At 44.7% G+C, this 14216-nt stretch overlaps 1 protein-coding gene across 7 annotated transcripts in view; it reads right to left on the reverse strand.

Moving 5' to 3' along the window:
* The window catches only part of Ttc7b (tetratricopeptide repeat domain 7B), a 251424-nt gene that overhangs the window by 145548 nt on the left and 91660 nt on the right, over positions 1-14216 (reverse strand). The gene's annotated exons all lie outside the window — the stretch shown is intronic.

Raw genomic sequence — 14216 nt, forward strand, 5'->3', positions numbered from 1 at the left:
TACAGGGTGTTCAGGGTCTCACTACTAGATTAGACTCATAGTGATCTGCCTGTTTACAGCCTCCCAAGAGCTGGGATTACAGGCGTGTGCCACCACGCCCAGTCTCATTCGCCATCTCAGCGCACCCTGGGGGTGGGGCCGGCACGGCAGGCCTGGGGATCGAACCCCCAGCCCCTGTGCCTGCTTGCAGGTGCTTTAATCCACTGAGCTATTTAGCTAGCCCGATTTCAATAATCACTGAGCAGTGTTTCCTCTCAGGTTCCTGGCTGGTCCCTGAGAATACACTGGTAAGCAGAGGATGCTGTCCCTCCTCAGGGAGTGAAGGTGGCTTCCCATCCCCACTAAAAGGAAAGTGTCTTGAAGACAGAGATCTCATCATTCTCACTCCCTTTCCCCCAGCCCTTCAGAGCCTGGCCAATTAGCATTTGCTGAAGGAATGAGTCAGAGCCAAGACCACAAGCGGATACAGGATCTACCTGCATCCTGTCCTCAGCTTTCTCACGGAGCACTGATTGGCAGGCAGCACAGCTATGTACTCTCTTAACTAGAAAATATCAGTGGTGTCCTTGTAGCGTAGGAGCGAACAGAGCTGTCCTCCCGGGCCAAGTGACAGGGCTACGGGTGCCTTGGCTATAGTTTTAGAGAGCTGCAAGGATAATGAGGGTTTCAAGGTAAGGAAGTAAAAAATAATCCAGGTATTTCAGGAAAGGTGTCCTGTACTTGTGCCTACAGATGTTCCTCTCTGTTTGCAGGATCCCCCTCTTTGCACCCACCCCTCCTGGTCCCAACTGCCTCAGGGACCTCGCCAGGCACCCAGGGACAGTAAGCTAGGTACCCCCAAGAGAGAAAGAGTGAGCACAGCCTGTGTTGGGCAAGCTCTTCCCCATCTCCTTGCTGCAGTTTGTATGCCTGCCAGAGGACACGGGAAGCAGATTCTTCTACGGCATCATCATCCTGGACTCTGTCCCTACTCATGATGCCTCTAGGTCAACTACTCTGGCTTGAGAACTGCCTCTCCTTCATTTATGTAACCCTTAGAATCTATTTTGAAAAAGTTTGAAATCAAAACCAGATATCCAGATCTGGAAAGTGGAAGGAGAAAAAGACATCCTTCACAGGCCAGAAGGATAGCTCTAGCCGGCTGTCAGGGAGCTGTTTTTCCCAGAATGGATTCCAGCTTCTCCCTGTGTGCGCACTGCGCCTGGTATCCAATGACATGCATTTGTGAAGACAGATGGCTTGCTGCATTCAGGGGCCAGGGATCAAACCTACAACCTTGGCCTCATTAGCAAAGGACTGAGCAATGGCGCAAGCCAGCTGCAGCCCAGATATAGTGGTGGAGGGTGTGACAGCCATCCTTGCTGGGATGTGAACAAGCAGGCAAAGCTTCTGGAGGTCTCATTTCAAACCTAATGAGAGTTGTACTAGGCTTAACAACATTTTTGGGACTACTTCAGCAACTACGGCTTCCTCGTGACAAAAGCAGAGTGAATTATACATTTGGTCAGCCGGCCAGGCAGCAAACAGTACACTGAGCAGGTGCCACGTATCAGGTGACATAATAGGTACCAGGGACACAAAGTCAAACAAGTCACAGAGTGGTTTCTAGGAGTACATATTTAATAGGCCAGGGCAGGAACACATAAACAAGTCCTTTCTAATGGTGTGCAAACGGCCTACAATTGAAAGTGAGCAAACTGCTATAAGAGCTGGAAAGAGTTGAAATAACAACTCACTTTTCTCCCAGCTCATTGCAGCCAAAGAATATCAATCTTCATGCAGTATTGGGGGGGAAGGAGAGAAGGAGGGAGGGAGGGAGGGAGAGAGAGATAAAGGGAGAGATAAAGGGAGAGGGAGAGGGAGAGGGAGGGGGAGAGGGAGAAAGGATATCAACCACATACCAGCCAGGAGTCAGGCACAGGGAGTACAGCTTGTCAACTGTCTCCCTCACTAACTTGCATTTTAATGCTGCTTGGTTTAACACCAGTACCCAGGATGTATTTGGATTCTTCAGCCCAATATCTAGTACTTTTACTTTTCCAGTACTAGAAATTGAACCCAGGGCCTCACCCACGATAGGCAAGAGCTTTACCACTGAGCTACATTCCCATCCCCTTTTAATTTTTAAAAAATTTTTAGACAGGATCTCAGGGCCCCTTAGTTGCCCAGGCTGGGGTAGAACTTGCAATCTTCCTACCTCATCCTCCAGAGTAGTTGGAAGTTCAGACATGTGCCACTGTGCCAGGCAAACAGAACTTTTAACAACTAACCAGAACGTATCTAACATACAAGGGTTGGCCTTCAGGTATTAACCGTGGAACCCATACACTTATCTATAAACTGAAACCCTGAGAAACAACCCAGAGCATGGTTCATGACCAGCGCCAGGCCACGTGGGCTCCAGCCACGTCTTGCCATTTAGCGACTGCTGACCTTGGGCAGGTATGTGTGCCTTGGTTCCCTTATGGCTAAAGTGGAAACAGCAAGCACACCTACCTCAGGGGTTTGCCTTAAGAAGTGAAGGAGTCAGGTACGTAGGGAGCGCTGCCTAAGCGCTGCCATTATTAAGGCCATAACTCGGAAAACCTGGCGCTGCTCAAAAATCTTTTAGAATTCTGGGATCTGCCTTCCAGTCAGTTTATAAACACATGAAAACCCGCTTTCCTTTGGTAGAATCATTTAATTTTGAATAAAAAACAATGGTACTGCCCAGTCTAATCCACTTTCACTCTGCTATTTGTTAAAAGTCACCATGTCCCAGGGTTAGAACTACTGAATTCACAGGTTTGGCCCACAAAGCAAAAGATAACAACAGGCCCAGGTGAGGACAGTAACTCCTTCTCCCGGGAGATGATGACATCTCAGAGACTGAGGCCCGCAGGGAGGAGGCAGCGACTTTGCCACAGGCTCTGCACACTGGCAGCGCTGACCCAGAGGGGAACCAAGAGGGTGGCATGTGACTCCTCACTGTGCCGTCTCTGTGGGCGCAGATAGCAACTGGCCAATGTCTGGAATTAGTCAAGAAAGGGCCAAGGGGCTGGGAGATAGCTCAGTAGAATAAGTGCTTGCCTGTAAGTGCAAGGGCCTGAGTTCAATCCCCAGTTCCATCAAAAAAAAAAAAAAAGGAAAAAAGAAAAAAGAAAGGGACAGACCTAACTAAACACCGGGAACATGGAGAACCACCCAAGGCTGGTGAGCCTGTAGTACAAAGCTGGAAGGGAAGGAGCTGGGGGCTAGTGGGGCGGGGTGTGTACAAGCACACACTTAGCTGGCAGCAGGGCTGAGGCCCCAGTGAGCCTGTTTCACAGGATGGAGCTCAGCCAATCTCACAGAACATTGAGGTACACCAGGCCAGAGTCATATTTATTGTAAAAGGCAATTAAGCCACGAACCAAGGTGCACACCTGTAATCCCACCTCAGGAGAATTACAAGATTTGAGGCCTGCAAACCTTAATGAAAGAAAACCCTCAAAACAATTTTTTTTAATGGCTGAGGCTATAAGTCAGTGGTAAGGTGTCTCTGGATTTGATCCCTAGGATCCCAGTACTGCCGAAAAGAAGGGGGGAGGGGCAATGACAATGTAGAAGAAAGTTTAGAAGGAGAAGGTAGACATGGTGTTCTGACAATATGACTTTATTTATCAACTCCAAGTAGCAAAGTCACATTGAAAAAGGACTTTCGGCCATTCTGCTCATCCAGTCCCTTGGGCTGTGGAGAGGGAGAAAGGCAGGAAAGATGCCAAGAGAGAAAAGTCCTCCCCATCGAGCCATGAGCACTTGAACTGAAAGTTTAAGTGCAAGCACCGGAGTGCAATGTCCACTTCCATTTCAATTAGCAGGAACAGGAGAATTGCATTTCCAGATCAACTCTGGGCATGGCATTTCCAAACTATGACAAGTGGGAAAAAGTCCAAGGGAATTGTTTGAAAGAGAAAAGGCCTTTAAACATACAGGGTCAGTGGCCCGAATGGCTGCATGAGTGGAGCAGGTAGCAGGGGAGGATAAAGACAGACCACCAGAGGACAAGGAGATGGCACCCTGAGGTCCCTGCTCCAGGCAGCCCACAGGTACTCAGTGCAAAACCAGTAGGGGAGGCTCTTTTGTAGTTAAATGGTAAACACAAACCTCCACTCCTCTCCCTGTGGAAACCGACACACCAGCGCTGGTTGCAGGCAGCCCAGTGCCCTAGGGGATTCTCACACATTCCTTCAAATTGTGCCAGACAACTCACAGGGCCTGGGAAAGCTTAATAATTTGGGGATACAGAAGAAGAAAGGGGCAAAGGCCGAGGATGATCTGGAGAGAGGAAGGACAGGAAGGGAGAATGGAATGTGGGATGTCTGGACACGTGGCAAAGGGAGTAAGTAACCAGATACGGAGCAGACAGCGAGCCAGGCAGGGGCAGATCTAGGGGCAGATCTGTCGGTTTCACCTTGCCTTTCCCTCATCTATGAAATGGGACCAGTGCCACCATGTGATGCCCGCGTGAGATGGCACCTGGAAAGCGCCTGACCTGCTGCTCAAAACATGTCAATCCTCACATCCCCAGCCATTTGCTACCTCCCACCACCCGCCATCTGGTCCTTCTTGCACATATAAACATTTACTGGGTGGAAGCCAAGCAGCCACTGGTATGTTTGGGAACCTTTGGTTTAACAGAAAGCAGTGCTAAATCAGAAATGATTTCTATTATACACTGTGTCACAATTTTCCTCTAAACTGCAGTTCTATAGATGAGAAGAGAGAGGCTCAGGAAGACTGGGGTACCGTGCTCACAGTCACTCAGCCTATGAACAGGAGGGGTGGGATCTGAACGCAGATCCAGTCTAGTACAAGTGCCCAGAAAAGCGGAAGATGAGTGGTCATGAAGGACCCGCAAACAAACTGGAACATGTGGCTCACTCCCCAAACACAACAAAAGGCATCCCAGAGGCAGGAGAGCAGCAAGCGATGGCCCAGGGCAGCTGAGGCCACAGCAGTTGCTGTGTCTGGCCTTACTCAGTCCGCAGAAGGGGACCCCTGGGCTGGCGGCCAAGCGAGGACAGAGAACCCTGCTGAGTGCTTCAGCTTCAAGCAGAAACAGAACTTGGGGGGAGATGTCATGAGAGGGAGAGGCCAGCGATGACAACGTGGAAGCAGGTGTGCCCACGAGTCATCAGGGCAACCTTCTAGTAAGTTCTCTGATCATACAGTGCCTCGCTGATTCAGTTCTTCCACGGTGGACTTCACCGTCACTCCAAACCATGAGCACAGGTTCCCCTGGACACTATCTACAGGAGAAAGGCTCGGCTAAGCACCAGGTAGGGCAATCCGTGACAAAGTATTTCCTTGGCTCAGGAAATGGGCAATTTTCCAGCCCCTCTGAGACATCCAGAAGAGAGGTCATTCACTCAGACCTTGGCTCCTGCAGGACAAAGACTGGGCTCCCGCATGCTGGCAAGAGCAGACCTCGCTGTGCCCCACCACAGGCTGCCTGCTGTAATGTTACCATCCGGTGAAAGTCATGCTCAGGGCCTGCTGGCCACCACCATCTTCTCAGATGCCACTAACTTCTTTCATGCCCCAACCCATTCTTCCAGATGGTTTCCCACCCACCTACTGAGGCAGGCAGGAACTCACAAGCTCAGCATACAGAGAGAAAGTGAGCCCCCAGAGGGGCCAGGCTTCAGTCCTGGCTTGGGGGGGCCCTGTGCTGCCCTCTGCTGGGCAGTGCTCCAGCCTATCTTTTATTGGCCTTTTAATTCTCTTCTAATCTTTTTACTGTATAAATACAGATACAGCAAGTCATGTAAGAGGATTGTTACAGGACAAATACCCTTGGAGCCCCTAAGACCAAAAAACAAACTACCCGTGCCGTCCCAATTAACAGGCCTCTCCACCCAAAAGTGACAAGCGCCCGACTTCTGTAACTGTTTCTTCCTTACTTTTCTTTAGGGTTTAATCACTCAAGAATACATCTTATGGGCCAGGGAGATGGCTGAGTAGGATAAGTGCTTGACTGGCAAACGCCAGAATCTGAGGAGTTCAATCCCTGGTTCCGAAAAAAAAAAAAAAAAAAAAAAAAAGAAGAATACATCTTACCCTCCATGTGGGTCTTGTCCACTTTTACTTTTTAGATATGATTTTTCAAAATCTTTTTTTTTTTTTCCCCATTCCCTTCTCTTTCTTTTCCTTAAAAGTAAACCCCTGAAGGGGGCCAGCCAAATAGGTCAGCAGATTAAAGCACCTGCAAGCAGGCACAGGGGCCGGGGGTTCCATCCCTGGGCCTGCTGAGATGGCAGTTGAGATTGGGCGTGGTGGCGCGTGCCTGTAATCCCAGCTCTTGGGAGGCTATAAACAGATGGATTTCTAAAGTCCGATCCAGTAGTGAGACCCTGAACACCCTGTAGACCCTTCCCTAAAATATAAAAAGAAGTAAACTCCTAAAGAATTTGACCTGTCAAGTCCCCTAGGCTAGAAGGCTGCACATTCTTGGTCCACCCCTCTGTTCTCTCTGTACCCTGGCACTTGGCAGCTGGATCCCAAAGTCCCAAGCCCTGATCCATGTAGGTCCAATCACGCTGGCAGGCACTGGCGGGCCACACTCCTGCGCTGGTGTGAAGCACACTTGATGCTCAGAGTTCAGATGTCAGGATCCCTCGAGACTGACAAAGCAGCGGGGCTCTAGTTCTCCCAGGGTGCTTCCCTCCATGACACAGAACACTTTCATATTTGGCTTTCCAGTGGCTCAGTGCACAGGGTAAAATATTGCTTTCTTTCCATTTACTTAGTTTTCAAGATACTGAATTAGAATGCATGAATTTAAATATATTTCATGTGTCTATTGCAATTTTTATTCTTCAGATTTACACTGTCCATATTTGGCCTCAGTCCCTTTAATAGGACTTGGGAATCTTTGCAAGTTTGCTTGCTATCTGGATGCATATAGATCTTTCAGGCTCACTGTATACATCCCTGTTGTAAGACTGCAATGAAGTTTTTTCACATTGGAATATGGCATTTCCAGAGCACAATCCAGCAGCTAAGAAGGCTCAGTGCTCAGGAATCAGTGACCCCATGGCTTGCCTGTCTGTCTGTCTCTCCCCTTCATTCCTCTCCCACCCCCTCCACACACTTCACTATTTTATACCGCTGTTTCTAATTCCATCACTCAAGTTTGGGACTATAATTTTTTCTTGCTATTTTTCTATTTCTCCCAGACCAAGAATTCTGCTTTTCAACAACATAACAAGTGAAAGGATTAAAGCACACGATAGCCATTCAACTGCCTTATTTTACCTTATACTAGAAAGTTCTGCAATAACAACACGACTATTACCACCATTAATCCATTAATTATATTTTTGCATATATCAGCATTTTCCTTCCAGTTTTACTTGCTGTTTACTTCCCATTTTGTTTTGCAGCTGAGGCATACAAGGAAACAGAAAAGTAGGGCCAATGCTCAGAAGGAAGAGTAGTTGATAAGCCTGCCTCCAACTGGGCCTACAGGTCAAAGAGCCACATGTTGGACTTCAAAGAAGCTACCATGAGGATAATCAAAGAATTAATGAAAACTACCTTTACAGACTAAAAGGAGCCAGGGTTTGATCCCCGGTGTGGCGTGCCAGCCTCACCCCCAGGACGTGCTGAGAGGGCGACTGAGACTGGGCGTGGTGGCACTGGGTGTGGTGGCACGTGCCTGCAATCCCAAGGCTTGGGAGGCTGAAAACAGGAGAATCACTTCGAGCCCAATCTGCGCAGTGAGGCCTGTAGATCCTGTCCTAAATACATTTAAAAAACAAAAAAAGGACTAAAAGGAAATAAGATGACAGTGACTCAACAAACAGGGGCTCTCAGTCGGTGAATAAACTAAGAAAATAAATAAAATGGTGAAAAGTATCATAACTAAAATGAAAAATTCCCCAAACAGGCTTAATTAGAATCACTATGAATCCAATAGAATCACTATGAGTCCAATCTAGTAGTGAGATCCTGAACATCCTGTTCAGCTTTGAGATAGCAGAAAAATCACTTCAAAGATAGATGAATAAAAATTATCTAATCTACAGAAAAAAGAAAAGACTAAAGAAAAATGAACAGAGACATGTAGGAATAAAATCCCTGAAAGATAAAGGCAAACCAAATCTTAAAAGCAACAACTCTAAAACAACCACATAGCAATAAGATTAACAGAGAAGGCCGGCCTGATAGCTCAGTGGAGTAAAGCACCTGCTTAGGCAGAGCAGAGCAGCTGGGGTTTGACGCCTGGTGTGTGTGCCAGCCCCACCCCACCCCACCCCCGGGGTACCCTGAGACAGTGACTGAGACTGGGCGTGGTGGCACGCGCCTGTAATCCCTGCACTTGGGAGGCTGTAAACAGGAGAATCATTAGGAGTCCAATGTAGTAGTGAGACCCTGAACACCTGTAGACCCTTCCCTAAATACAGAAAATAAATAAGATTAACAGAAACTTCTTATCACATATCAAAGGAATACATACATACACAAAGTGCTAAAACCAAAATAAAAACAAATGCTTATAATGTCAGTTACTAGGGGTTGGGGATAGCCGAGGCAAGAGGATCACAAGTTTGAAGCCCGCCTGGACCAGTTAGCAAGACTACCTCACCTAAAATAAAATCTAAAAATGGCTGAGGATGTAGCTCAGTGGTCAGAGCACTTGTCTAGTGAGGGCCTGGGCTCAATATCCACTAGTGGGAGAAAAATAAAATGAAAATAACTCAAAATAAAGGCATTCCTGGATAAAGAAAAGTGAGAAAGCCCACAGTTAAACAGACTTGCCCAACACAAAATTGTAAGTCCTTCAGGCTGCAAGAAAATGACATCAGATGGCAATATGAATCTACAGAAATAAATTAAGTGCATCTGGACTGTCAATATGTGGGTAAACATAAAAGACTAAGCTTTTAAAAATCTTTTTAAATGTTCTATTTAAAAAGATATATATGTGTGTGTGTATATATATATACAGTTTACTGTATTTTTGCAATCTTAACATAAAGACATTAATAGCACAAGAAAGGGGAAATGAAGCTATCTATATGTAAGCAAAGTTGCTTTATTTTACTGAATTAAGTCAGTATTAGCCAGAAATAGACTGTGATAATTTAAGATGTGTGTTGTAATCCACAGAAAAAAAAAATTAAACTAAAAAGAAAAATAGTGTACTAAACAGTATCTTTTAATACACAAGGTTAATTAGAGCATGAAAATAGCATCATAACAGATAGGAGAAATGAAAAGCAAGAGCACAAGAGGTAAACCCGGTCACACCAGGAGTGTAACAACTGCATATAATTAAGTACTTCATTCAAAAGGCAAAAAAAAAAATTTGTTTTCTGTATCTTAGGGAAGGGTCTACAGGGTGTTCAGGGTCTTACTGCTAGACCAGACTCATGCTGATCTGCCTGTTCACAGCCTCCCAAGAGCTGGGATTGCAGGTGCACGCCACCATGCCCAGTCTCAGTCGCTGTCTCAGTGTGCCCTCGGGGTGGGGCCGGCATGTCAGGCCTGGGGATTGAACCTCCAGCCCCTGCCTCTGCTTACAGGTGCTTTAATCTGCTGAGCTATTTGGCTGGCCCAAAAGACAAAAAAAAAAAAAATCAGTTAAAAAAAGCAACATCCAAATATATGTACAAGACTGAAAGATACTTTAATTCAAAGACAGACATAGGTTGAAAGTAAAAGTCAAAGAACATCCAAGATAGAGTACTTTGTAAACAGCTACCTTAATAGTAGGTAAAATAGATTTCAAATCAAGAAATATTACTAGACAAAAGAGACATCTATCAAAAACTTAAAGCTATCATCATCCTTAATGGTAGAAGACAGAATGGATTCTTGCTTAGATCAGGAACAGAATAAGGACATTTGTTCTTAGCACTTCTATTCAACTTCGAGGGGGGTGAGTTGTTAAGGACACTAGAGCTAAAGGCTTGGGACTAGAAGGAAGAAGTAAAACTTTATCTTCATGGATACATGATTCTGTACATAGAAATCTCATTGATTAAAAATTTTAAGAACTGATGAGATTAGCAGGGTTGCAAGATACAGCATCTTACATAAATATTAACATATTTCTACATGACAATAAATAACTTGAAAATGAAATTAAGAAAACAAAGCTATTCACCAGAACATAAAATGAATAAAACAAATTTAACAGAAATGAAAGTTATAGAACATTTTTGAGAAAAATAAGAGTTAATCTAAGTGGAGAGATGCTGGATTGAAAGGTTTATAATTCTCTCCAAATTGATCTTGAGATCAATTTGATCACTCTAGTCCTTATCAAATTACTGGCAGATTTTTTTTTAGGATAGAAATTGGCAAGCTAATTCTAAAGTTTGTACAGAAATATCAAAAACTGACCAGATGTCAAAAACTAGTAAAAGTGATTTTGCAAATGGGAGGATTTATACTACTTAATTTCAAGATTTACTATAAACCTACAGTATTTAATGCACAATGGGGCTGGCGAGATAGCTCGGCGGTCTAAAGCACCTGCCTAGGCAAGCTTCCCTCCCCGGCACCGCATGCTGCGCCAGCTCTGCCCCCAGAGTGGGCTGAGCTGGACACACACACACACACACACACACACACACAAAAAGACACAATGGTATTGGCTTAAGAGTAGACATGTATATCAGTGAAAAAAGCAGACTCCAGAAATAAACTTTCACATTTTTATTCAATTAATTTATTTTTCATTAAATTATAAAAGCCATTAATTAGAAAGCTGATTTTTCAACATATAGAACTTGGACTACCAGTTATTTACATGCAAAAATATTAACTTCGATCCTTACCTCACACCATATATAGGTATTAACTCAAAATAGAATAAAACCCTAAATTTAAAAGCTGAATGTAGGGGCTGGTGAGATGGCTCAGTGGTCTAAAGCACCTACTTAGAACAAGCTTAGCAAAACACAGGGACCGTGGTTCAATCCCCCAGCACCACATGCCAGCCAGCCCCGCCCCCTGGTGGGCTGAGACACACACACACACACACACACACACACACACACGTACATGAACAAATAAATAAATAAAATAAAAAGCTGAATGTATAGCAACTTCTCAAATAAAATAAAAACTCTGCTTGAGAATAGGCAAACAGTTTTTAGATATAGCATTAAGTGAATGATCTCTAAGAAGAAAAACTGACAAATTAGATTTCATTAAAATGAAAAACTTTTAGATGATACCACTTAAAAATGAAATAGGCCAGACAAGGTAGCACTTATTTCTACTGTAATCCCAGCACCATGGGAGGTTGAGCCAGGAGGATCATAAGTTCAAGCCCAGTTTGGGCAATTTAGTGAGACCCTGTCTTGAAATAAAAAGTATAGAAGGGCTAGGGGTGTAACAGCTCAGTGAGAAGGCTCTGCAAGAAGGTTTCAATCCCCAGTATGGGTGGGAAGAGGGAAGGGAGGGGAGGGGAGGAGGCAGGAGGGAAGGGATAAACGAAAGGAGGGAAGGAGGAGAGAATTCAGAAAACATAAAATTAATGAAATATTAAAATCCAAAGTATATTTTAAAAAACTCTTACCACTCAACAAGAAGACAACCCAGTTGAAATCTGGATCAAAGATCTGAAAAGATCTTTCATCACAGAAAAGAAAAGGATAGCTAATAAACACATGAAAAGTTGCTAACATCATAGGAAAATGCAAATTAAAATCAAAAGCCTACCCCAAACTTACTGGAATGGTTCTCATTTAAAAACATGACAATTTCAATGTTAAATAGAATGGAAAAAACCCAGAGCCCTCATGTACTGCTAGTGGTACAGCCAGTTTGGAAAATAGTTGAGCAATTTCTTTAGACGTTACACACATATTTACCACATGACCTTTCAATTCAGCTCCTTTGAATCTATATACAAGCATGAAAACAAATGTCTACAGTAAGAACTGTACATGAATGTTCATAGCAGGGTTCTTCATCATCACCAGTAAGTGGTAACAATCCAAATGTCCAGGGCCAGCCAAACAGCTCAGCGGATTAAAGCTCCTGCAAGCAGGTGCAGGGGCCAGGGGTTCGATCCTGGGGCTTGCCCTGGTGGCCCTGCCCCTGGGGTGCACTGAGACGGCAATTGAGACTGGGCGTGGTGGTGTGCGCCTGTAATCCTAGCTCTTGGGAGGCTGTAAACAGGTGGATCACTACGAGTCAGATCTAGTAGTGAGACCCTGAACACCTTGTAGACCCTTCCCTAAAATTAAAAAAAAAAAAAAAGGCAACAACAACAACAAAAATATCCATCAATTGGTGAATAGCTCAGTGAACCTGAATAGCTATATGACCTCCATGAGGAATGACCGAGAGGCTACAGCATGGGTGACCCTCAAGACCATTACATGAAGACCATTATGCTACCTGAAAGAAGACGCACATTCTACCACTGCATCACATGAAATTTTTAAGAAAGGCAACATCTGCAGATACAGACATAAATGGTGGCCTGGGGCCAGGATGTATGTGGATACTGATTAGAAACAGGCATGAAGAACTTTCCAGGGTGATGGAAATTGTTGCACAATTGTATAAATCTATTAAAAATAGCTGAATTGTATAATTAAAATGGGTAACACTGTGTTTTCTCACCTTTATCCCTGTCTTCCTGTTCTTTTGTTTCACGTCACTTTTTAGTCAATTTCATTTTATTTTCAGCACTTCCGCCTTGTCATGGGACCCAGTCCCTGCAAGGGGCCTTGGTGGGATAGATTCAGGCCTTCAGAGGAGCAGGACTGCTCCCGCCCCTTGGACCTTACTGTGCCAAATCCCTCTGCTCATCAGCAGCTAATCTCAAAATGGCCATACTTTTCCTAAGCACTTGTTCCTACTATGGGGTCTCCTGTCGTCAGGTCCTTCCGAAACCCCATTGCTTTCTGCTGCTTTTTCCCACACAAATGCAAATAATATCCAGCCATGATGCTGTCTGCTGCTATCTTCCTAGATTTCTGAACTGCCAATTCTTGCTTTTCCTTCTGAGGGCAATAACAAACCCTCTATTTTGCAGGGATTTATTTATTCATCTACCAAACCTTTGTGCAGGGCTTACTATGAGCAGACATGGTTCCAGCACGTTGTAAGCACGACCTCACTTAGTCCACCCATGAGTCTAGGCAACAGGCACTGCGGTTATCCCCAGCTGTGCACGCAGAAACAGGAGCCAAAGCAGCTTCCTGTGTCGCTCTGTAGTCAGTGTAACAAACCAAGGACCCGATTCTTGGCAGATGGACCCAGCCACAAAACTCTTTCCCTTTCGCTTCCCTCAGAACTCCAGCAAATGGTAAACCCTACACCTGTTTAAAAGAGCAATTTCAAATGGCAATTCTTTTGGGAAACAAAAAACAACCGTCATGAATTCACCCGAGCTCCTTTCTGCTTCTCCCCTCTCCCTTCTCCTCAGCACATCCCCTTATTATAGTGCTTCAAACAGCGTGTTATAAATTTTCAGTGACATGCTGTCTTCCCCATAAACTCAGAGAGAACACTTTGTATTTTCTTATATCCCCAGAACTTACCCAGTGGGCTTCTAATAAACATTCATGGAATTTAGTAGGCAGTAGTTTAAGGTTTGGGGTTTGTTTGTTTAATTTGCCAGCTCAAAATGTACTTGGAAGTAATATAGTTGCAGCTTTAAAAAAAAAATCATGATTAAGGTTTTACTAAGTGTGGCTAATGAGCTTTTCTGGGTATTCCTCAGAAGAAACGCAGCTCAGCCTTCCTGGTATTTTAACTGCTCATGTTTCGAACATGCAGGGATTTGTTGTGCCAGGAAGATTCAAAGAGCACCAGGGCCCAGGACCGGCAGCTGCGCAGCACAGAGCAACGGGGAGGATGCAGATACACAGGGGGCGGCAGCAGGAGGACAGCTAGCGGAGAAAGGCGCTGCAGTGTGTCCCCGCAAATCTAGAGAAATACCACCAACGGCGCTTGTGAATAAAAAGCAAAACACTGAAACCTAAAATAGAGAAGAAGGTAGAAAAACCAAATGTCAATTAAAAACGAATTCATTGATTTTTAAAATCCTATAATTTAATGCAGGATTTACTATAAGAGCACACAGCCTATTACAGGTTACCTTCTTGGTAGGTGGATCTGTGGCAGATATTGCCATACAAAGATATAAAGTAGAAACGTGTATGAAAATGTATGGGGGCTGGGGAGATGGCTCAGTAGAGTAAGTGCTTTCCTGGCAAGCA

Source organism: Octodon degus, unplaced genomic scaffold (genome assembly GCF_000260255.1).
Source record: "Octodon degus isolate 3935 unplaced genomic scaffold, OctDeg1.0 scaffold00070, whole genome shotgun sequence".
NCBI lineage: Eukaryota > Metazoa > Chordata > Mammalia > Rodentia > Octodontidae > Octodon > Octodon degus.